The sequence below is a fragment of the Rhinolophus ferrumequinum genome, chromosome 11, assembly GCF_004115265.2.
Source record: "Rhinolophus ferrumequinum isolate MPI-CBG mRhiFer1 chromosome 11, mRhiFer1_v1.p, whole genome shotgun sequence".
NCBI lineage: Eukaryota > Metazoa > Chordata > Mammalia > Chiroptera > Rhinolophidae > Rhinolophus > Rhinolophus ferrumequinum.
In genome coordinates this window covers 39,429,634-39,454,365 of record NC_046294.1, presented here as the reverse complement: position 1 = coordinate 39,454,365, position 24,732 = coordinate 39,429,634, and the positions used below count along the sequence as shown (strand labels likewise).

The 24,732-nt window shown below is 40.4% G+C and overlaps 1 protein-coding gene, 1 non-coding gene and 1 pseudogene across 6 annotated transcripts in view; 1 reads left to right on the top strand and 2 right to left on the bottom strand.

Moving 5' to 3' along the window:
* Positions 1 to 4,534: 4,534 nt before the first annotated feature.
* LOC117030684 (actin, cytoplasmic 1-like) lies at positions 4,535 to 13,908 on the bottom strand (annotated as a pseudogene).
* Positions 9,133 to 9,314, bottom strand: LOC117031377 (U2 spliceosomal RNA). Its single transcript, XR_004424524.1, has one exon. It is a non-coding gene; the product is annotated as a U2 spliceosomal RNA (small nuclear RNA).
* A 270-nt stretch (positions 13,909 to 14,178) lies between the features above and the next one.
* Positions 14,179 to 24,732, top strand: part of FAR1 (fatty acyl-CoA reductase 1) — a 63,374-nt gene continuing 52,820 nt past the window's right edge. Inside the window, exons 1-2 of one of the 5 annotated variants that reach the window (XM_033119412.1) lie at positions 14,241 to 14,323; positions 19,440 to 19,490. The gene's annotated coding sequence lies outside the window, so the exon portion shown is untranslated. Of the gene's footprint in view, positions 14,324 to 19,439; positions 19,491 to 24,732 lie in introns of those variants that run through there. The other 4 variants (XM_033119411.1, XM_033119415.1, XM_033119414.1 and 1 more) reach the window with 4 other exon arrangements.

The following is a 24,732-nucleotide window of genomic DNA, read 5'->3' as shown; positions in this document are numbered from 1 at the left end:
TAGAAAAAAGGACATCTGTGGTAGATAGAATAATGAGCCCTCAAAGATACCCATGTTCCAATCCCTGGAATCTGTGACTGTCACTTTATTTGCAAAAGGAGTTTCTTACATATGATTAAGTTGTTATGAGATGGGAAGATTATTTTTGAATTATCCTGGTAGGCCCACGGTAACCACAAAGATTCTTATAAAAGGGAGGTAAGAAGGCCAGAGTCAGAAAAAGAAATGTGACAACAAAAGCAGAAGTTGAAATGATGCAAGAAAGACCATTAGCCAAGGAATGCAAGAGGCCTCTTGAAACTAAAAAAGGCAAGGAAACAGATTCTTCCCTGAACCCTCCTGCGGAAGGAATGTAGCCCTGCTGACGGTCAGAACTGTGATAACAAATTTGTGTTGTTTTAAGCCAGTACTTTGGTTACAGCAGCAAAAGAACATCCAAGTGCAGACTGACATAGAATAAGAACAGCATGAGACACAGTGATAATCTATAGTATAGGCCTTGGACAATGCAAAGGCAAGAAGAATCAAAACTGGATCAAACAGAGGCAATATCTCGCTAAGCACTAAGAGTTTTCACTTTTCATAAAAGGGAACTGGACATTTCTACGGGAATTTACTGTGTATTGATTACAGTTTGATATATGCAGTAGTAAGGGTTCTCTAGGGAAACAGAACCAAGAGGAGATGTGTGTGTGTGTGTGTGTGTGTGTGTGTGTGTGTGTGTGTGTGTATGTTTTAAAACACTTGTCTCATGCAATGCGGGGTAGGGAGGGCTGGCATTCTGAAATTTGTAGGAGAGGCTGGCAGGCTGGCAATTCAGTTAAGAGTTAATGTTGACACGGCACCTTGAGCTGAGCTGCCTCCCGGATGGCTCAGTTGGTTGGAGCACGGGCTCTCAACCACAAGGTTGCCAGTTCAATTCCTCGACTCCCTCAAGTGATGGTGGGCTCCGCCCCCTACAACTAAGATTGAACACGGCACCTTGAGCTGAGCTGCCGCTGAGCTCCCGGATGGCTCAGTTGGTTGGAATGCATCCTCTCAACCACAAGGTTGCCGGTTCAACTCCCGCAAGGGATGGTGGGCTGTGCCCCCTGCAACTAGCAACGGCAACTGGACCTGGAGCTGAGTTGCGCCTGACACAACTAAGACTGGAAGGACAACAACTTGTAGTTGAACGGCACCCTCCACAACTAAGATTGAAAGGACAACAACTTGACTTGGAAAACAGGCCTGGAAGTACACACTGTTCCCTAATAAAAGTCCTGTTCCCCTTCCCCAATAAAATCTTTAAAAAAAAAAAAAGAGTTAATGTTGAAGGTTTGAGAATTCTATAGGGCAGCAGGCTGGAAACTCAAGCGGAGTTTCTGTGTTGCAGTTTTGAGGAGAATTCCTTCTTTTTCTTCAGGAAACCTTAGTCTTTGCTGGTTAAGACCTTCAAGTGACTGAATGAGGCCTACTCATATCATGGAGAGTAATCGCTCTACTCGAAGTCTACTGATTTAAATGTTAATCACATGTAAAAAATGCCCTTACAGAACATCTAGACTGATGCTTTGACCAAACAACTGGGCACCATAGCTTAGCCAAGTGGACACATAAAATTAACCATTGCAGTATACACGTGTACATTTACCTCTACAGAATACAGTCAATAATTTTCAACAAATCCTTTGTTGTGTTCATCAACTTGACTTAGTGTTTAGATCAAGATTCTTAATGTGGAATCCATGTACCACTAGAGGGTCCCCCATTTTCAGGTGGGGGCAGAGCGTTCATGAAGCTTTTCCGATTATATAGAGCATTTTGACTGGATGTATACTAATGCATTTTTCTGGGAGAAAGGTCCATAGCTTTCACCATATCCTCAAAAGAGTCTAGAAGAGTCCAAGACTGGCCAAGAAAGGTTAAGGAACCATTCTAGACAGACATTGAAACTGAGCGAACCATTTTTGACATTTGAAGCTAGGTTCTGATGTCTGATCAAGCAGGACACTTACAGACTGCTCTGAGAGTTACTCATCACAGAAATACAAAGTTCTCACCAAAGTCCTTATAAATAATAGAGTAAATATACATCTTTGCTTTTCAGCAAGGTTATTCATATCTTACTCTGACATGATACTATAAAAGAGATAGAATAAGGGAGATGGAACATAGTGCAGTCCAAAATGCGTCTTTCAGAAGCAATTTTTGGTCATTACAATTTTATGGATGAGTTATTTAGGTAATAAATGGCAGTGAAGTGAGCAGCAGTGAGGAGCCTTCCAAAATCTTAGAAATGAACAAGAATGCTGCCCTCTGCATCCTAAACCTATCAACTCAGCATATATGAGAAGCCGGCAAAATGTCGCCTAGACCCTCAGAATGGCTGTGGAGTGCAAGTGAATCAATCAATTAATAGGAGAAACTAGTATTTTAAAGCAGTTCAGACTACAAAGGGGCTGCGCAGGGGAATTTCTAGGGTGATGGAAATATTCTGTATGATATTGTAGTTATAGACAAATGACATGCCTGTGTCAAAACCCACAGAATTATGCATCACAAATAGTGAACTTCTCTGCATGCACATTTTAAAAACATCAATCAGGATGTTCAGGGATCCCAGGACAGAATGTAAACAGTGACAAATGAATCGATAATAATTGTATTACAAACACATGAGATAACTTCATTAAAGGTAGTGGGGAAAACAGGAGCTGACCTAAGTAACTTTGGAAAACCACGTTTTGACTGGATACTTTAAGGCTAAAGACAAAAAGAAACACACACACACACACACACTATAGTTGGTATGAGTCAGCATTTCTGAAACTGGGTATACTGGGGTAGAACAAATAATGAAATTTTAGATAATAGGAGCCAGATTTCTCACTGTCGGAGAATAAAGTTAAAAATTAATCAAGAAGAGAAGGCTAGAATGAATAGTAGTACTCTATTAGAGTTGGGAATGTCTGTATGCACTCATGTTTGTTTTAATATATATGCAGATACAGACACAAATATAGATATGTTTGTTTGCAGGGTTAGCGTCTGTGTGGACACATACAAACACACACACACACATATTTGCTAGCTCTGTTCACTAAGTGGGCCTGGAAGCAGTAGCACCTCAGCAGCAATGAGTACTTCCAGCACGGAAATGTTGGTTTCTAAATACAATTCTCTAACAAAGGGACACAGGAGGTAACCTGAAAGAGCTTCCAAAGCTGGAAAAATTTGGCCAAAGCTGGAACAATTTGAGCAAAACATTTATAACCCAAAAAATAAAATAAGTATCTATAAGCCCATAGTAATACAAATAAGCAACTGAATAAATAAGTAGAGAAAGAATAAATTGTCCCTATAGAAGAATTCAAAACAGTATTTGCAGACACTCCCGGCTCTAGGAGGCGGAGCTTCATTCCCCTCTCCTAGAGTGTGGGCTGGACTGAGTGACTTGCTTCCAAAGAACAGAGTATGGGAAAGAAAAATAGGAGAAAACTGGTAAGCACTATCTTAACCAAACAGGTGAGGTTAACGTCATCAGTGATAAATCATGCTGATAGCATCTACCCCCTGATGTGAGGCAAAGGCAGTTCACTTTTGTGGTAATTTCCCCCAAAGCTGGTAACTTTAGTGTAATCCTGAGAAAAACCCAAACTGAAGGACATTCTAAAAAATATCTGACCAGTACTGCTCAATACGGTCAAAGTCATGAAAAACAAGGAGAGACTGAGAAACTGCCAAAGACTAGACGGGATTAAGGAAACGTGATGATGACTAAATGCAATGCGGGACGCTGGGTTGGATCCTCGACTAGAAAAAGGGCATTAGTGGTAAAATTGTAATAAGGTCCATGGTTAATAGTGTTATATCAATTTCTTAGGTTTGACAACTGTACCATGACTGTGTAAGATGTTAACACTAGGGGAACCTGTGTGAAGGTTATATGGGACCTCCTGTAATATCATTGCAACTTTTTAGTAAATCTAAAATTATTCCAAAAGTATAAGAAGTTCAGAAAAAGCAAATTCTAACAAACTATCTAGTGAAAGAAAAATGTTCTTCTGTGGGTCAGGAATATTTCCCCAGGTCTGAGCTGCCTGAAATATGCCTCAGGTCTAACAGTCTCCTTTGAGTGGAATTCCTTGCTTACCCAACAACTTTGGACCACCAATTCAGCCTAGAAGGAAGGGGCTCTGGTCCTGGGAAAAGGAATGCACTGAAGCGGGCACATGACCATATTGTTACTAGAAAGACATATCCCCTAATTACAAATCAATCAACTGGCATCCAGGTCAATTGTACCAACTTTATTAAATTTAGTTATGAATCTCTCACTGAGAACCTGCTCATTCTAGGGTCCAAAGTCTACTTTCTGGACTAGCAAGCCCCAAATCCAGACTTTACAATCTGGTAGGCTCCCACCCCAACTCCTAACCATCCCCACCCACCTTTATCCACATTGTTGTTCCACCTCAGTAGGCCTCCTGGCAGCCAGCAATCCTAGCAAGGCTTCCAGTAACAAACACCATACTTGCTCTATACAATAAAACCTACTTCTGATACCTTGGCATCTTTTACTTTCTTGAATAACATGAATACCAGTTTCAAAAGTGAGATTTCCTCAGCCCCCTTGATGTTTTCATTAAGTAGAAGTTGTGGTTGTGTTCTGGAAAAATTAGGGCACAAAAGAATCCAGCTTCTAGCAGATTTTTACTGTGTTAAAACTTGATTCTCTCCCTCCTGTACAACTAATTTTTCTTTAATCTGTGCTTACAATCCCTGTGCTTTTTCTTATCATTCTGTGTTTAAAGGCCTGTGTAACCTGAATTGCTACTTTCCAGAGATGAAGAGAGAAATACTCATGTGTCATTTGTATTTTAAGTATTAGGTCATTCCACTTTCTCAGTTTTTATAGTTTCTAAAACTTTCTAAAACTTTTAGTTTCTAAAACTTTTCCTTGAACTTGAAGTTATTCTGGCCAACATAACTCAAACCTGATTGTCACTAATTTTTAGTTAATTATTGTAACTGAGAGCTTGTCTTTACCACTCAAAGTTCATGAAACCCTATATTGAAAACTACAATGTGTTAGTGAGTCAAGCGTAAGGCATGCAGAGCTTGCCTGAATGAAAACTAAAGTTGCTGAGTATTTGTTTCGTCTTCATTGGCCAAACTTTAACATTCTTTTTGTGTATGTGGTTATTACAGTAAATAAACACTTGACTTTAAAGTAATGGATAGGGTGATTTTTCTTTATTTTTACTACAGCACTTTATTTTCCTCACAAAGACGTCTTGCTGGGGCCTAATGTTCTCACGTGACAGTGGAAAAACAAAATTTGCGGTGATTTGTTAAAGAATTGCATACAAAAACTTCACACAATAGGCGGCTCTTGCACAGTACCACCCTGCACAGAAACGCATGGGCTACAGATTATCAAGCCACCAATTTCTCTTGCATAAACATGTGCTCTTCAGCCACCAAGTGACTAAGCCGCATGTACCAGGGGTTTAAATCTAAGATATGTACAGGCTATTAAACATGTACAAAGGAAACAGTTAACTTGAATACAAAGTCAAAATCAGCAACCAGGTCTACGATCCAGTGCAGATATCAAATACAAGCTTCAAGGACAGATTTCTTTTCAAAGGCTTATTCCAGTTTCATGAGGCTAGCATAAGGTGTATCCATTTGCCAGGGCAAACTTGTATTTCTGATGAACTCATGTAGCAAATGCTATGCATCTGCTCGTAGTCCATTTAGAAGCATTTGCGGTGGACAATGAAGGGGCCCGACTTGTCATACTCCTGCTTGCTGATCCACATCTGCTGGAAGGTGGACTGTGAGGCCAGGATGGAGCCCCCATCCACAACGAGTACTTGTGCTCTGGTGGGGCCATGATCTTGATCTTCATCGTGCTAGGCGCCAGGGCAGTGATCTTCTGCACCATCGGGGATGCAGAGACACACGGTGGCCCCACCAGACAGCCCCATGTTGGAACACAGGTCCTTCCGGATGTCGACGGCACACTTCATGATGGAGTTGAATGTGGTCTCGTGGATACCAATCGCAGGACTCCATACCCAGGAAGGAGGGCTGGAAGAGCACCTCTGGACACTGGAACCACTTATTGCCGATGGTGACTACCTGCCCGCAGGCCGCTCGTAGCTCTTCTCCAAGAAGGAGGATGCAGAAGCAGTGGCCATCTACTGCTCAAAGTCCTGGGTGACATAGCAGAGCTTTTTTTGATGTCACACATGACTTCCTGCTTGGTGGTCGTGGTGAAGCTGTAGCCATGCTCTGTGAGGACCTTCATGAGGTTGTTATCAGTCAGGTCCCGGCCAGCCAGGTCTAGACTCAGGATGGCGTGGGGCAGGGTGTACCCTGATAGATGAGCACAGTGTGGGTGACCCCATCCCTAGAGTCTATAACAATACCAGTGGGGCAGCCAGAGGCATACGAGGACAGCACGGCCTGGGTGGCCACGTACATGGCTAGAGTGTTGAAGGTCTGGAATGTGATCTGAGTCACCTTCTCACGGCTGGCCTTGGGGTTCAGGAGGGCCTGGGGCAGTAGCACAGCGTGCTCCTCAGGGGCCACACGCAGCTCGTTGCAGTGGTGCCAGAGATGCTCCCCACTGTCCCAGTTGGTGATGATGCCGTGCTCAATGGGGTACTTGAGGGTCAGGATGTCGCTTGCTCTGGGCCTTGTCACCCACATAGCTGTCCTTCTGCTCCATGCCCACCATGACGCCCTGGTGTTGGGAGTGCCTGATGATGGATGGGAACACAGCCCGGGGCTTTGCACATGCCAGAGCCATTGTCAATCATGAGCGTGGCAATTTTTTCTCACTTTGCAATCGTGGAGGCAGTGGCAGCGGGGCGCAGAGGAACAGACAGAGGGGCAGCAAGAGGACCAGGAGGCGGAGCCGGCTGCGGTGAGTGAGCTGGGTAGGGTCACATATGACTGACAAAATGTTTGTATTATTGCTGCAGATGAGCCTGGACTTAGTGCTCAGTTTCCAGAGCACTGTTCAGGGATGCACAAATCCAACGACATAGTTCTATGAAATGCACATTTTCAATTTTACTACACACTGCCAAACTGTTTTTAAAATGCAATGCAAACTAATTTACAAGCAGCTTATGGAATTTCTGTTTCTTTACATCCTTTCCTAAACTTTATAGTATCAGACTTTATACCCATTAATTTGTGGGCTGATCTCTCCCCTCAGGGATCAGAGTTCTGTTCTAAGTGGCTATCTCATTAGATGAGGAACCTTAGCACAAGACTTTTGAGAGTTTAAGGTCCCTGAGAATAAAATATAATACATTCTAGAGAAGTAAAATAAAAGCGCCATTAGTGGGCCAATAATCCCCTACCCCTAGATTTAATAATTTATTCTTCTTTGATCTGTAGTAAATGTTTTAAACATAATCACACAATGTTAAGACATTCTCATCAGGAGTCCAATAAGCACCACTACCTATAACCTGGACATAAGTAGGCCTTTGATAAAATTATTTGTTGAATGAACAGAAGAAAATGTCACCATGCAGCCAGTACAAAGATGGCTGGGTGTTTCTCTTGATCCCTCTTTTCTTTGCCTCCCCAACATGAGTTACCAGGTATCACTTCTACCATACTGAGGTATCTTTTTTTGGCCCTGTCCTGCTCTGAATTCCCAATTCCATTGCCCAAATTATGGCCATCTAAATCTCCTGTCTTCATTTTCCATTCTCTCATCCCAAGTCTTTTTCCTACTTCCAGTCCAACCTCCATATCACCACTAGGGTTATCATTCTAAAGCTCAAATAAAATAACATCAGTCCTCTTTATCAAAAATTTCAATACATGGCACACAAGGGTTTTCATAGACTTTCTTCAATGTATTTTTCCAATTTCATCTCTTACTTTCTCATCAAGCACTTTGGCTCTCTATTCCAAACTTGACAAAAGTCAAACTATTTCTCACATTTCAATTTGTTGGTTACTCTTCCATGTTTATGTGACATTCTACATGCTCATCTCCTGGCTGGAAAACACTCGCCTGACAATGTCCTTACTCATCCTTTGGGATTCAAACATTACCTCCTCTGTGGAGCCTTTCTTGACTCCTGTATGCCATAGCACTTATACTTTGTTGCGTTCATCTTGACCAATGCTGTCCAATAGAAATACAAGCCACAAGTAATCTTAACTTTTCTAGTAGAATTTTAAAAAAGTAAAAACAAACAGATGAAAAAATTTTTTAATATTTCTATTTAACCCAATACATTCCCAAAATTGTCACGTAACTCATATAAAATTTATTAAGGTATTTTACTCTTTTTTGTACTAAGTCTTGAAAATCCAGTGTTTTTTATACTTATAGTACATTCCAATATGCCACATTTCAAGTGCTCAATAGCCACATGTGGTAAGTAGCTCCTGTATTGGACACCTAGTGTGAGCTTTAAAAGAAATCATATCTTGTTCATTTTTATATTTCCAGGTGCCAAATTTGTAAGAAATACCCAAAAAATGAATGTCAAATGAATGAATGTATGAATGAATGAATGAACAATGATAAAAACAGCAAGCGTTGGTTGCTTACCATGTGAAAGACACTGTGGTAAGCAATATCCATAACTGTTTATTCCTTGCTTTACCAGCAGATGGTTGGTTGGCATTCAATAGCTGCTGAAAAGTCATTAAGTAATTAGGTAGTACTGGGAAAGTCACTTAACTTCTTATGATCTCAATTTACCTATTTGTGAAAGGACAGAGGGGATGTACAAAGGGATTCTTTTTCTCTGAGACAGAAGCTTTTTTTCTTTTTCTAACTTTTTAACTTTTTATTTTTCAATTACAGTTGACATTCAATACTCAGTTTCAGGTAGGTGTACAGCATAGTGGTGAAACATTTATACAACTTTCAAAGTCATCCTCCCTGATAAGTTTAGTACCCATCTGACACCACACATAGTAATTACAGTGTTATTGACTATATTCCCTGTGCTGTACTTCACATCCCCATGGCTATTTAGTAACTGCCAATTTGTGCTTCTTAATCCCTTTACATTTTTCACCAGCCCCACAGCCCGTCTCCTATCTGGCAACCATTAGTTTGTTCTCTGCATCTGAGTTTGTTTTGTTTGTTCGTTTGTTTTTTAGATTCCACATAAAAGTGAAATCATATGGTATTTGTCTTACTCTGACTTATTTCACTTAGCATAATACCCTCTCGGTCCATCCATGAACATACTGACCTTGGATAGAGGACATATCAGATATTAAGCTAATAAGAACAGATAGTACACTTGTCCTTAGCCAAAAGGCCAAGTGATGTAAAGTGACTCTTAAGACCAGTTCTAAAACAGTGTAAATATAAATAAATGTAGAAGATGGATAAGAAGATTTCGGAAACTATGTTGCACAGTGGAAGGGCACATTGGAAGTAGACACTCTAGGTTAGAATTCCCAACTCCATTACTCAGTTATATATTCTTAGGCAATTTCACTAAATTCCCCAATTTCCTACTCTCTCATCTGTAAAACGGAGACAATAATACCTACCTTGCTGTGAGGTTCAGAAATGATACCTATAAAATTTTTGGCATATTAGTAAATCTTCAAAAATAGAAGACAGGCATTATTATTGGTTCTGGGAAGTTTTTCACTTTATTATTTTTCCTTAAGATTTAACAAACTTAAAAGTAAGCCTTTAAGACAGGGTTTACTACGTGCCAGAAACTATGCTAAATGATTTAAAATGTTAACTCATTCAGCTTCGTAGCACCCCTATGATGTAGGTGTTAGTTCCCATTTTACTCCTGGGAATCTAGGCACAGAGAGTAAATAACTTGCCCAAGGTCAGAGAGATAGTAAGTGGTAGTACTAGGATTCTACAACCAGGAGTTCAATTCTAGAGTTAGGACGCCTAATCACTATGCTCTATTCTTCTCAAGCCAATTGTTGCTTAGTTCATTAGAAAAAAAACTACAATTTGCTGTTGTAATAAATATTGTTACAGTGATTAAATGGTTTTGTCTATGGAGAAACTACAATCTGTGCACTGTTCTCTGCTCTGAATAAGAGATTAGGGACTGAGTCAAATGTAAGTTTCACTGTCTTAAAGAGTCATACCTTTGTATGTAGGTACATTTTTTTTACATATAGGTGTGGTTTGCTGCCTGAGGTTCTCCCAGTTTGGGGCCATTATTTACAAATATTTCTGGGAGGAAGACTTTCCCTTGAAGTTCAAAGGTGTGATGGAACTGATCTTAAAGACTGTAGGCACAGTCCTCAAAAAGCACCACCCAAAGAGCAGGAAACAGCTGACTCAGAGTCTGTGGCTTACACCTTTGACATGCTATGATGTTCAAATACAGATTGTGTGAACTCGCGGGTCCCATTTTGGGCATCTGCAACAGCTCTGTTCTGACTCATGTACAAAGGTAGCAAATCTCTAAAAAAAGAAAAAAAAAAAAGGACATAGGAAAAAAAAAGAATAATCTCCAGGTCTCAGGGTTCTATTGAGTTACTATTGCCCAACAATGAGGTCCAAACAATGACAATGCCACCCACAAAAGAAGGGCAAAATGATCATCTAATCAATGTGGGAAGAAATTGTCCCGCAAGGTAGTTTCTTCTTTTTACAATGATGCTTGGAAAACAGACAACCAACAGTATTTAAAGAAATATTACAAATACTGTTCCTCTTCCTCCCAACTCCTATGAGCTAGGGAACACCAGGACACTTTTATCAATCAATAGGGTCTAGTGGAAACAGTTGAGAATGTAGGGGAGGCAAAATTTTACCTCTACCTTTTTAGTGTTTTTCAGCTAGGCTTGAGAATTAAACCGATATAAGACAGATTAACAGGTGAAAAGTATACAAATTTATATGTTTTATAAATTTCCTAAGAAATGAAGACCCAAAGAAATAGCAAAACCTACAGGCTTTTACATTAGATTGAACAAAAGAAAGGCAATTGTGGAAACGTAACTATACTATATGGGGAGGCTAAAGGAAGATAAGAATTATTTTAACAAGGTCTATTTATACAGGATTCTCTCAGCTTTGATTCCCCATTGAGGAATGTGTTAAACAAAAAAAACTTTGAAGCTGAAAGTTTTTCTGGAAAAAAGGGCTTATTGGGCCATATGCTAGCCAGAAAAAGGACCAGGTCCTGGGGTATGCAGTCTAAACTGCCAGTGGCAGAACTAGATGGAGAAGACAAACGTGTCTGATGTGGCTCTTTTATACAGTTGAGTTTGGGGAAGGAAGAAGTATGTTGTTTTGAAAGAATTTACATTGGCTATAGACAGAGGAAACAGGAAAAGATGAAGCAAGGCTAGTTCTTGGTTAGGTGTATAGTCTGTAAGGAAGAAGTATCTGCTCTTTCTGGATTGGTTGTGGGCAACAGTCTGGAAAATTCATGCATTGGCTATTCTATCTGGATAACCTCAGAAATAGCCACCTGGAAGTTAATTCAAGTTGTAAGTTTCAACATACATTCAGGAAAGTAAACAGTATTTTTTGTTGCTTTTCTCTGGAGGTTGTTAACCTTTCTTGTGCCTTCTTCCTACCCTCCTGCCTGCTGAAATTTAATTTAGGACATCTCAGAACATTTTCCTTGTCAAATGTTTCTTTTCTCCAGGTATAGTGAGGGTATCTTTCACACAGGAGTTTTTATCTCCTCTTTTCAGGAAGAAAAAGGGGGGTTAGAATACACTTCTTCTATCTACTGTTTTTAAAGTGTCTTTGCTCTAAGTAATCCTTGTGCCACTACTTAAAATAGCCAAGATATGGAAGCCACCCAAGGGCCATCATTAGACGATTGGATAAAGAAGATGTGGTACATGCATACAACGAAATATTACCTAGCCATAAATAAGAATGAAATCTTACCATTTGCGAGACTATGGATAAAACTGGAAGGTACTACACTAAGTGAAATAAGTCAGGCTTATTTCACTTATATGTGGAATCTAAAGAAAATAAATGAACAAACAAAACAGAAATAGACTCACAGATACAGAGAACTGATGGTTGTCAGGGGGACGGGGGGTTTGGGAGTTGGGTGAAAAAAGTGAAGGGATTACGAAATACAAATTGGTAATTACAAAACAGTCATGGTGATATAAAGTATAACAGAGAATATAGTCAATAATGTTCCAACAACTACATATAGTGCCAGGAGGGTACTAGGCTAATGTGGTGGGGGGAATCACTGTCTAAATTATATAAATGTCTAACCACTATGCTGTACACCTGAAACTAATATAATATTGAATGTCAAATGTAACTGAAAAAAATGTTTTAAAATAGTGCCTAACTGCAAATGGTATGCTGATAAACCTTAGCAGTGGTTAACTTAGTGCCATGTCTAAGAAGATACCCTTGAATTTCCTAGGCTGAGACAGATCTTTATACGTATTCCCTCATACTGCATTCTATTGGAATTACCTATTTATGTCTGTCTCCCTATTACACTCTTTGCTTTGTGGGAAATACTGTCTTATCTAACTTTATATGCCTAGTTCAGGGGCAAGTACTTTACACCAAGGTATTTATCAGAACTGATCAACTTAATGATGAAATTAGTAAATATGAATCCCATCATCTTTAACTGTTTTGCTGCTGGTGCCTTTTCAAGGCTAGAATTTGGCCCAGTTCTCATGTTTGTTTTAGGGAGAATATTGACCCATTTCTAAGACTGTTTCACCTGACCCTGGTTATTTCAGAATGCTGCTACTGGACTGGGTTCCAGGAACCCATATCTTGCCTAACCTAGTGGAAAGTTTCATCCCTGAGGGTTAGCAGCTGTGTTAGCTTTGTATTCTGTGCCCTCCTCACAGAATGACTATACATGGTGCTGGACTGTGAGCTCCTCCAGGACAAAAGCCACGGTATTCAAATGAAAGTTTCTCGGGTTCAGACTTAAGTGGCCACAAAGTAAGCAGCTCAGTCAAGTTTTGTGGTGTCCAATTGGGTGCAGCACCATGGGTGCTTTTGTGTTACCAACATGGCCATGCACTGAGACAAGCTCTAAATCCTTAAAGAAAAACCATTTTGAATCATTCAGTTCATTCAGTTCAAAATCATTTAGTTCATTCTTAAAGTACTAACGTGTGTGTTTTATTCACCGTGCCAGATTTCATTCATTTTAAAATCTCACAGTCCCCAACCCTTTTTTGCTTTCTACAGTTTTCATTTTTGAATAACAGCTAAATCCTAGTGGGAATGTTTATACCATGGGTGTCCCATGGAGCTCTATAACCTTACCATAAGGTTACGGTAATGTTCTTACAGAATGATTCTCACGATCCTTTTATTTTAAAAATTGAGATATTATACATAAAGTGCGTTGAGTGCACTAATCCTAAGTGTAAGACTCGATGAATTTTTACATATGTATACACGTTGGTCCCAGATCAAAAAGTAGAGCGTTTCAAGCTCCCATTAGGTTACCTTGTGCCCTTTCCATTCCCCCGCTCCCCGAGATAACTATTATTCTAAATTCTCTCACCATAGATAAGTTTTGTATGAAATTATTCTGGAAGGAGTGGAAAGTGGAAAGATTTGGCCAACAGTCCCGTGGGGCAGGACGGGACGCACGCTCCGCTCCCTCATTAAAGGGAATCCCGCGGAGGTTCCAGTGACCCACCGAGCAACGGCTCCGCTCTCACAGATGCGAACTAGCCCCACCTGAAAGCGCCGGGCCCCACGTAGGCAGTGCTGGAGCACGCCACAATGGCCGCCCGCGACCTCCCACGCTGGACCTCGCCGCATGCTTACCACTATTCGAGTGGGCGCCCCTTCCGCGCGACCGAAAGCCGGGCGTGGCCCTGGGCGCGACCCGCCAGTACACGAGCCGCCAGGGAAGGCGCTCCTGAGCCCAGGATGTGAAGCGCACGCCCATTGGCTGAACTTTCCCCCGCGGGCAGACCCTCCAGCCCTCTCTTGGCGCTCCCATTGGCGGTTCGCGTTCCATCGGCGCCCGTCCCGCCCCCCCTCCCTCCCGGATGGAAACGGGGTTGGGGGGTGGGAGGCCGAAGCGGAGAGGCGGGTGAGCGGTCCTGTTGGTTAGGGGCCTCGAGGCAGCCAATCAGTACAAGACGTGGAAGAGAGGCGCTGCGCCAGCCAGTCACATCCTGCGGTTCGGGTCGGGGCGGCTGACGTAAGTGAGGGCCGCAGCCAATGGGTGTGCCACTGCCCGTCCGCTCTTCAGCAGCCGGTCGGGGGCGGTGGAAGAGCTAGTGAGGAGAGCGCGGCGGCGGCGGCGGCGGCGGCGGCGGAGCCATCGCTGGACGGCCAGGGGGAAAGCGAGGCCTGAGCCTCTGCATCTCGGTGAGAGGCAGGGACGCCGGGGTGGAGCGGTCGGGCTGCGGTCCCCTACTCGCCTGGCCCGGGCCGGAGCTGCGGGCACCGGGGCTGCAGGCCGGGCCGAGGCGGGGGTTACACCCGCCGCCCCGCCCACGCCCTCCCCTCCGCCCCCGGTCTCCCTGAGGTGGGGGCGCCTGTTTCTGCCCTGATGGTCTTTGCGCTGCTTGGCCGGGCCACCGCCCTCCAGAGGGCGGGGACCGCGGGCAGGGACGTAGGGAGGGGCCTGGTTAGCGGCTGCGGAGCCTGGGGGCGCTGCTTGGGGTAGGGAAGCCGCGTAGAGGTGGCGAAGGTGGGGTGGGGTAGTAAACGGAGGAGCTGGCTAGTGTGTTCGAGGGTGGCAGTAAGAGGCGGCCTGTGATTGAAGGATTCCGGGTGTGGGGAGGAAGAAAGTGATGGGTAAAGGGTGATGCTCCGAAAAGGGTGCGGGAGGAGAAGGTGCGGAGTGGTGGAGTGTTGTTGGCCTCTTGGAAGTAGCATTGACAGAGGGTGGGGGGAAATCAGCTGGGAATGAAGGGAGGACTTGCATGGGTTTTGAAGGTTAAGGTTTCTGGACAAATGGGGACACGTGGATCTCGAGTTGGAGGCACCTACTGAAACCAGAAGGTGACTGAGCGGAGGTTTTAGGTGAGGGGTGGATGGAGGCTGTTTAACTGGAAGACGTTAGGTGGCCAGTTAGGAGAAAGTATACAAGGAGCCAACAAGGTAGGTTTATGTATAGTAGCTGAAGGGTGTGGATCTTTTATGAGTAAAGGAGGAGTAATAACTGTTGGATTTGGCCGAACTGAATGTCTCAGGAGTCAGTCAGCCAGCCAGGTTCATAGCTTCATTCACAGTGCTCATTGAGAGCCAGACACTCAGACTTGTTAACTCTCACTACTGAGGCTGTTCGACCTCCCAACCTGGTGGCAGGCAGTTCATCTCATTGCTTTGCCTCAGCAGCACACAGGCTCACCCGCTCAAAAGTAATGGCGCAAGTATTGCTTGCTTTTGATTGGATGGCAGTGAGGAATCGCTTAATTCTTATTTAAAAAAAAGTCGAATGTGTTGGTTTAAAGGCACCATCAGAAGTTACTTTAAGAAAATCTGCCATACAGGGAAGTATCTGAACTATCTTGTTGGGTATGTGTAATATAGCATAAAATGATGCAAGATCTCTTACGATAACAGAAGTGTAAGTTAACATATAAGTACAGCCCTGTCATTCTGTAGGATCAACCATTTTGATGTAGTAGAATTTGGTTATGTGTCATGCTTGCTGGGAAAATTTTCAGCCTTGGGAAGAGCTTTATAGCTAAATAGGTTCAAAGTTCTTTTCATTTAGAGAAAAGACAGACATGGTGTGTGTGCTACTGCCTTTCTGTTTCAAGCTTTTAGAACTTTTATTTGTGGGGTGTGGGCAGAGCTTGGGGGCAGAGAAGAGGTAGCAGAAAAGAAAGTGGCCCACTACCAAATTTCCAGTGGATTTAAATGGCAAGAAATGATAAGCAGAGACATAATTTCTGCTTGAGGATAGGACAAAAGATTGTGAAGAGTTTAGCATTTCTTGACAAACTCATGTAGTGTCAAGGACGGAAACCAAACATGGCATTCATTGTATAGGGTGTTTCCTTATTAACCTTATTAAACAAAACATTATAGCTAATGGACGATTCTTTAGGATGTAGAAATAATTTTGTGGAAGTAACTTCTTGGTAATGCTATTCACTGATCACATTTTACCCTTAGTATAAAGAATACCTAAGTGCTGAGGTGATTCAGAGCAGAGAAGTAATCCCAGTGGTGTGGAGTTAATCAGGGATTTCCTGAAAGGTGAGTTTTGAGCCATTTTTTGAACTAGGAGTTGGGACGTGGTTATTAGAAGACATGAAGATTATGATGAGTGACAAATTAAAAATGGCTTTAAAGGGGATTGAAGATTTGAATGAAGATTTAAGGGTATGGAAATCAACTAAGTGTTGTTGCTATATAATGGTTTTGTATGGTGGCTAAGAGGAGAATTAGAATAGTTGATGATGGATTGGAGGCAGGTAGTAAAGAAAACGAGTGCAAAAATATTTCTTGATAGTTGTAAGAGAATATGGTGAATCCAAAGTATGTTGGATTATTGAGAGGTAGATTTGGTGTTCAACCATATGTAATAATCAGAAACATTTTTTGAGTCCTGTACTAGATTATGTTGATAATAGTAGTATAATTTATTGGATGCTACTTTATGCCAGACTTTGTGCTTTCCAAGCATCATCTTCCTTTGATTATCCCTATTTTATAGATGAGGGAACTTGAGATTCAGAGAGATGTAATTTACCCACGGTCACACAACTAGTGAATGGTACGTCAGGGTTGGCAAAGTCAGTCAGTAAACATTAATTGAGTATCTCTTTCATGCCAGGTACTGTGGTAAGTGCTGGAGATTCAAAGTTGACGAGCAAATCCAAAGGTCAGGCCTGAGCCAATGTTTTTTAGAGATTGTCATGAGTCAACAGAAGAGAGCCAGTGAAGAAAGAGAAAAAGATTAGTTGGAGAGACTTTTGTAGACACTGAGGAGTATACTGTTTAGGGAAGCTTAGAATAGAAAAGTTTTAAGAAAGAGGAAGAAGTCAGCAGCAAAATATGTAGCTTAGAGACTCAGAGTAAAGATTGAGAAGAAACTATTGAGTTAAGGAAAAAAGTAATGTGAATTTAGGCTCAAGAAAGCCTGGAAGAAGATATTAAGATGTAAGTTCACAGTTAATCATGTTTAGTGACAAGTGCTCTATACAAATTAAAAATTTGGTATGATCACAGTTTTGGTCAAATTCATAGGAAAGATGTTGGTATGTCCCTTGTAATAGTTTAATCTTTGGCTGGTAAAATTATGGGTGGTTCAAAAATTCTTGTTACGTTTTGTATTTTTCCAAGTTTTAAAAAAATAAGCATTATTTTTATAATTAGCTGGGAAAAATCATTCCACTGAAAGGAGCTAATAGTGAGGGAATATGTGTGTGGGCTAGCCTGAGTTATGTTTGGTGTAGGAGAAAAGATCTTACTTTGGTGCCTATTGCATACGAGCCAGTTGAGTAGTAAGCACATTTCCATCTTGGAAATGACTGGCTTGTTACCCGTAGAAACGTCTTGAAACTCCATGTTGAAAGATGGCATGTGCTTAATCTGAGGGACCAGGTTACTAAAGCACCCTGAATCATGGAGCTATGCTCTTGGTTCTTCTGAACGTTGTTTTCTTAGAGTTTAATAAGGAAATATAAAGTTAAAAAAGAAACTAAACCACCCGTACAATTGAGTCATTTTAACTGTGTCTTTTGGCCTTATAGCTTTCCCTCCTACCACATTGGTTCTATAGTTCCTCTCTTCAGTGGGTTTATAATGGTCTTAGAGTCTTAGAGTTCAGTAAGACAATATAAAGTGCTTAATTTACGTATAACTAACTGAAACACTTAAAATTTGTCATTGTTTTCCGTTCCCAATTTGAAAAAGAAGAGAGACAAATTTCAAGAAAATAAGCTTTTCTTATCAAATAATTTTTCCAAAGCGAACTAGTACGATTTGCCCTAGGATCAGTACAGAATTATTCCAATCTCTAATGTGGAGCAGGAAGAACTTTGTAAATCAAGAAGAATATGTTCTAGTTTTTGGTTTAATTGCATTTAGCCCATAGGGATTGTGGGAGGAAACTTAATATTTCATCTAGGTACTGTACTATTTTTCTTAAATAAATTATCACATTTAATTCTCATACAATTCTCTAAGGTGGATATCCCATTTTACAGATAAAGAGAATAAGGCTCAGAGAAGTTAGTAACTTTCCAAAGGATAGAGAGCTAAGTGGCAGAGCTGAGATTTAAACCTTGCTTTCTAAAACTCCAGGACGCATGCCTATAAGACAAATGGCAAGAAAGATTTATATCAGTACCACAATTGTAAGAAATGCCACATAGCCTTTGGTATTTAGTAACTGTTTGTTACCTTAGAACATGGGACTCTTACTCTGTGTGTTTGTGCCTTGTGACACTGGCTCTTAAATGATAGTGATTTTTGTGTCTTACAGAGTGCATTATATGACATATGTGTGTGTTTTCACATTTTAGTATTTTTTGAAATGAAGATGAATTTTACAGTGCCATATTTCTTTTAAAATGTTTGTGAAATGGATACTATGTCTTCAAGTTAAATGTGTCTCAGAATTGAGGAAGTGTGATATATACATATGACTTCATGTATAATTATCTTAGTTTGTTGTATGCATTTTCTTCCCAGCCTCCCCCCTTTTATTAAGCTATTACTTTCTTTTTTAGTAAGATATAACATAGAACTGAAGTATATATTAATAATAAAAATCATTGTCTTTAGCTAGTGAATGTTTCAGTGTAGAAGAAAACATTTAGATGTAGAAAATTCACACAGCACTGTGAATCAGCAGATCTGAGTTTTAATTTTGTTTTTGCTAGCAACTTGATGTGAGACCTGAATGAAGCAAGTCACTTCCCTTCTCTGAGCTTTAGTTTCATCTGTACAATGGAGTGGGGAGGGGAACTTTTAGACCTGTTTAGCTGAAACAAAATGTATGTCCTCTTTCTAATAAAAAATGTGGATGTATTTATCGCGTTTCTAAAAACCTGTATTTATCGCGTTTTCCTATTTTTTCTTTCTCTTCATCTCCTTGTCTTCCCTCCCTGCTCTCTTTTCCATGGATCCTTGAGGTTACTGTCAGATTCTTAATCTATTAAAGAGAATGAATTATTTTTGATATCCTGCATTTACCAAGACAGGATATCTGAGAAAGTAGGTTCCTGGTAAATAGTTAATGAATGAATGAATACTGGGGATGCCAAAAAAATGTATACACATGGCTTGTATTCATCCGTTGTTATTGGTATTTATTGATTATAACAATTTTAATACAGTTTTTTCCTTTCTTAAAATGTGTATACATTTTTTGACACCCTCTATATATGTTTTATCTGAGTTAATAAAAGAATCATTTAAATAGAATACCATAAAAAAGCAGTTGAAGTTTCATTGAAAGTTATGCCTAAAGAATGAAATGTGTTTTGTAAAATAACTTTATCTGCTCTCTGCTGGGCAGATGTACAAGAAGAAAGCTACTGGACCTGTCTTTAAGAAGCTCTCTGTCCTGGTAGGAGAGTCAAACTTCTTTTAACTTTGTATTGTGGGTAATTGCCAATATAAAAATACAATAATAGACATATCACCAGCTTTAACAATTGTCTACTTGTGGTCAATTTTGTTTCATCAGTAGCTCCACCCACTTTCCCCCTTTTTTTATTTTGAAGCAAATCCCTAGACATTTGTTTCAATAATTACCATATAGCGTGGTAAGTGTAGCAATAGATATGCTATTATAATGGATATAATCCAAGTGACGTGGAATTTGTTCATATATATAGTCATACATACATATATATATATATATATATATATATATATATTTTTTTTTTTAAGGAGGGCGCAGCTCATGGTGGCCCATGTGGGGATCAAACCGGCAACCTTCGTGTTATTAACACTACTTTCTAACCAACGGAACTAACCGCCCACCCTGTTCATATATATTTTGAGACTTAAAATTACACTGTACCGGGCAAGAGAAGTTAGATATAGTAACCTACTGTAGGACAGGGATAATATAATTAAGGAGACTGAATATACATATATAAAACTGTAGCGAGATCATATGCCAAAATTGGTTATAGAGATTCTGAGTGGGAAATGACATTATTTCTGACTGAAAGTAGGATTTAGACAGGGAGAAAGGACATTTAGTGGGGTGAGGTGAGGATGATCATGTGGAGAAAGCATGCAGTTAGGAAAACCTAACTTGAGCCTCATAGAATAAGTTATATCTAAATCTGTATCTTTCTATCTACATACATCTTTTCCGTCCCTGCAAGATGTTATTGACATACTCTAGACCTTACATCAGTACTTGAAAGAAGCCATTGCTATGAAAGAAGCCAATTGCTGTATTGCAAGTTAGGACACACTCACTACTTTGTGAATGTAGCACTGTCCATGGTGGATTGACACATTCTATTAACACACCTTCTAAATATCTTAGTACCACATATGTTAATGGATTCATTTTGTCTAGAATGTGTGTGTGTGTGATCAGCTTTCAAGTATGTCATTTTGAGATTTTAAATGGTGGCTTGTGTGTGTGTTTAATTTTTTAAAATTTTATTGTTATTATTTTTTTGCTTTGCACTCCCCCCGGCTGAGGCAGTTGGTCACTGGTCGTTAGTGGGCCGCTCATGGCAGCTCTTGCCGGCTGCCAGCCGCTCACACTGGCCACTGGCCACTCACGCTGGCCACCGGCCGCTCATGGCAGCCCACAGTAGCCCAAGGCAGCACACAGCAGGTGTGTGTTTAATTTAAATGTTAACCATTTGACAATTTTAGAATTACTTTGAAATATCTAGTTTACACATTCTTATCGTTTATGGAATTCTTGCCAGAAATGTTGCGTGACAGTTCCATGCGAAATCCTTCTTGAATGTTAGGAATTCTTACCTTTATATCTTACTATCTTGGAATGTTGACTTAAGTACTTTGAAGTATTAACTGAAAATAAAATCTTTAAGGTCATGAACCTCTTTGTGTATCTTCTCAAAGCTTTGTGCTATCTTCTCAGAAAAATATACGTATATAGTTGTTTTTTTTTAAATTTATTGAGGTGACAATTGTTAGTAAAATTACATAGATTTCAGGTGTACAATTCTGCATTACATCATCTATAAATCCCATTGTGTGTTCACCACCCGGAGTCAGTTCTCCTTCCGTCACCATATATTTGCATATACAGTTTTTCATATAATTTCAGGAGGTTGATAAGACTCTCAGAATCTACTCAGATATCCTTGGAGGGGACTATGGATTCTGGTTTAATAATCCATTCTTTAATGTATAGGCAGAAAGCCCACTGCTAAAATTCAACTCAAATTTATTTTTGTGCATACTGCTCACAAGCAGGTGTTTCTATTATTGAATGGTAACGTTATAAAACTCATTATGCAAATGCTTAATTTACAAAAACATACCAATTGTTAATTGGATTCTTTGGGGAAAACAAGCTATAGCCAGTTTCCTATACACAGGAATGATTTTACCAAAGATTTTTGTGTACATGTGTGGTATTTTATATAATGGCTGCTAATTATCCTGAATTAACAGGAAGTAGAATATATGATATAAGAATGAATAAATGCATAAATACCATTTTTTCAGAGGAAAGGATTTGTTAAAGTACTTTGAAGTTCACATTTGTGTTAAAATAACTCCTAGATGTGATACAGGGCGTTAGAAATGCATATTGGGCTGACAGAGGGGTGATTCTCAGTGGAGCCCTGAAATCATAAGTCTTTACCAGCAACTCAAGTTTCAGAGATGATCCTAAGTAAGTTTCTTAGAAATATGTGGTTTTAAAAACTTGTAGATTGCACCTAAAATATATTCAAAATCATGGTTATTATCATGCACAGACTCCTTGGGAGAGGGGAACTGGTGAATTGCCTGCTATTGGGATATTTGGCTGCAGAGCAGTGCATAGGCTGTTGGAAGATCATTGAGTATTAGGTGTATTGCTTTAAAGAGATAACCTTGTGACCTATGAGAGTTAATAATTCTGTGTATCTAATGTACTATTAGGAAAAAAAAACTTATTCTATCACATAGTAATAGACATATAGACTGAGAGGTAGAAGAGAATTTAACCATCAGTGATTTGGCCGCACCTTCGATGAATTTTACTAATGATCAGAGCAGCTAAATGACATGCCCAAGGTCAGGTGGTTAGTGCCAGTTCCAACAATGTAGTTATTCATTACCCTACCTGATTTTGTGTAAGTCTGTTGTGTTTATTTATTTTGGCTGTCTTTTCATTTTGGATCTCATTTTCTGGAGAAAGAAGTATCTTAACACTAGGATTTTTAGCATTGTGATTTTGACTCTCTGTTAGTAAATTGACTAAGAATTCCCTGAATTTTTATATGGTAATGTTTTTCCTTTGCTATTCATGTCTCACCCCATACTTAGCACAAATAACCCATGGCTACAAGGCTTACTGGGCTTGGCTTCTTAAGAGCTTAAGTGAGTTTCACAGCTGGAAACAGATACTAAGAATCCAAAAAACGCCATCAAATACTACTTCCCTTGTTTTTTCTATGTCTTTTGGGGCTGATCCCTGCCTGACAGCATTTAGTTGCAAGCTGTATCTATGAACCTGGCAAGGTTTTAAAGATAAGCCAGGAAATGATTTTTGAAAAGAGGGTTTGTTATGAAATTGAGTCATTTGAAGACATTCCTGGAAGCTTCCCATCAAAACTGGAGACTGGATGTATCACTGACATCCAAGTTTAGAGAAGTTATTATTACTTCCATGATGGTATCCGATTCCAAGTCCTTATGCTACATTTGGTTGGTGTGGACCAGGTAGCCAGGGAGAAAACCTGCCTCTACATTAATGACCTCATAGCCAGGGTAAGGACCCTAAGAACAGTGATTCTCAAGCTGTTTTAATCCCACCTCTTTAGTTGGATCATTCTTCAGCTCAATAATTCCCGCTTTCTAGTGGAATAATAACTAATGTCAAGGTATGAGGTCTGACAATTAAGTTCGAGAACTTACCACCAGGCACTTACATTGGCAGCACTGTACAAACAACTCGGTAAGGTTTCATAACCTTGGTATATCAGTGTGTCACAGCTGTGTTCATGTCAACGTGTGGTGGTGTCTTGCTGAGTGGCGTTCATTATTGTTGTGTGTTTTTGTGTGCCATCATGAGAATGTCTGAGCTTGAATTACAGCAATGAACAAACATTAAATTTCTTGTTAAACTTGGCAAGAGTGGAAGTGAAATCAGGGACATGTTAGTCCAAATTTATAGGGATAATGCCATGAAGAAAATGACAGCGTACAAATGGATTAAATGTTTTTCTGAGGAGAGAGAATGTGACAGTGATGTAGAGAGGTAAGGGCAGCCACTAATGAGCAGAACTGATGAAAACACTGCAAATATTCATCGAATTATGCGTCAAAATCGACAGTTGACTGTGAGAAGCATAGCAGACCAAGCAAACATTGATAGAGAAACAGGAAACTCTTAACTGAAAATCTTGGCATGAGAAAGGTGTGTACAGAAATGGTCCCAAAGGAGCTCACCAATTAACAAAAGCAAAGGAGAGTCGAAGTTTGCCAAGACCTTTTGGAGAGGCAAGATGATCTTTTGGACCATGTTATCAGTGGTGATGAAGCATGGGTGTACCAATACGACCCTGAAACAAAGCATCAAAGTGCACAGTGGAAGTCAGCCAGTTCTCCACGACCAAAAAAGTTCCGTCAGTCCAAATCAAGAGCCAAAACGATGTTGCTCACTTTTTCTGATATCAGTGGGATTCATCATTATGAATTTGTACCAACTGGACAAACAGTTAACCAAGTTTACTATTTGGAAATGCTGAAAAGTCTGCTTGAAAAAGAAGAAAACGACCTGAACGTTTCGCCAACAATTCATGGCTCTGCATCACGACAATGCACCAGCTCACAAGGCACTGTCTGTGAGGGAGTTTTTAGCCAGTAAACAAATAACTGTATTGGAACAGCCTCCCTACTCACCTGATCTGGTCCCCAATGACTTCTTTCTTTACCTGAAAATATAGGAAATATTGAAAGGACGACATATTGATGACATTCAGGACATCAAGGGTAATACAACAAAAGCTCTGATGGCCATTCCAGAAGAAGAGTTCCAAAATTGCTTTAAAGGGTGGACTAGGCACTGGCTTCCCAAGAGGAGTACTTTGAAGGTGACTGTAGTGATATTCAGCAATGATGTATGTAGCACTTTTTCTAGGGTGAGATCCCGAACTTAATTGTCAGACCTCGTATAAGCATTTCTTCAGCAGTTAGGGATATGGATGGTTTCTAATTGAACCACATATACTTTTGTCTTAAAAATCTAGACTAATTAGAAAACCATAGGCTTCAAAATCCTAGTGCTGCAACTGTGTATGTAATAAGTTCTGCAGGTTTAATAATACAACTAAAACTAAAATGATAATGAAGCTTGACTAATAATATATATATTTTTTTATTATTGGGAAAGGGGAACAGGACTTTATTGGGGAACAGGCCTTTTTTCCAAGTCAAGTCGTCGACCTTTCAATCTTAGTCGTGGAGGGTGCCGTTCAAGCTTCAAGTTGTTGTCCTTTCAGTCTTAGTTGTGGAGGGCGCAGTTCAGCTCCAGGTCCAGTTGCCGTTGCTAGTTGCGGGGGCACAGCCCACCATCCCTTGCGTGAGTCGAACCGGCAACCTTGTGGTTGAGAGAACGCGCTCCCACCAACTGAGCCATCCGGGAGCTCAGCTGC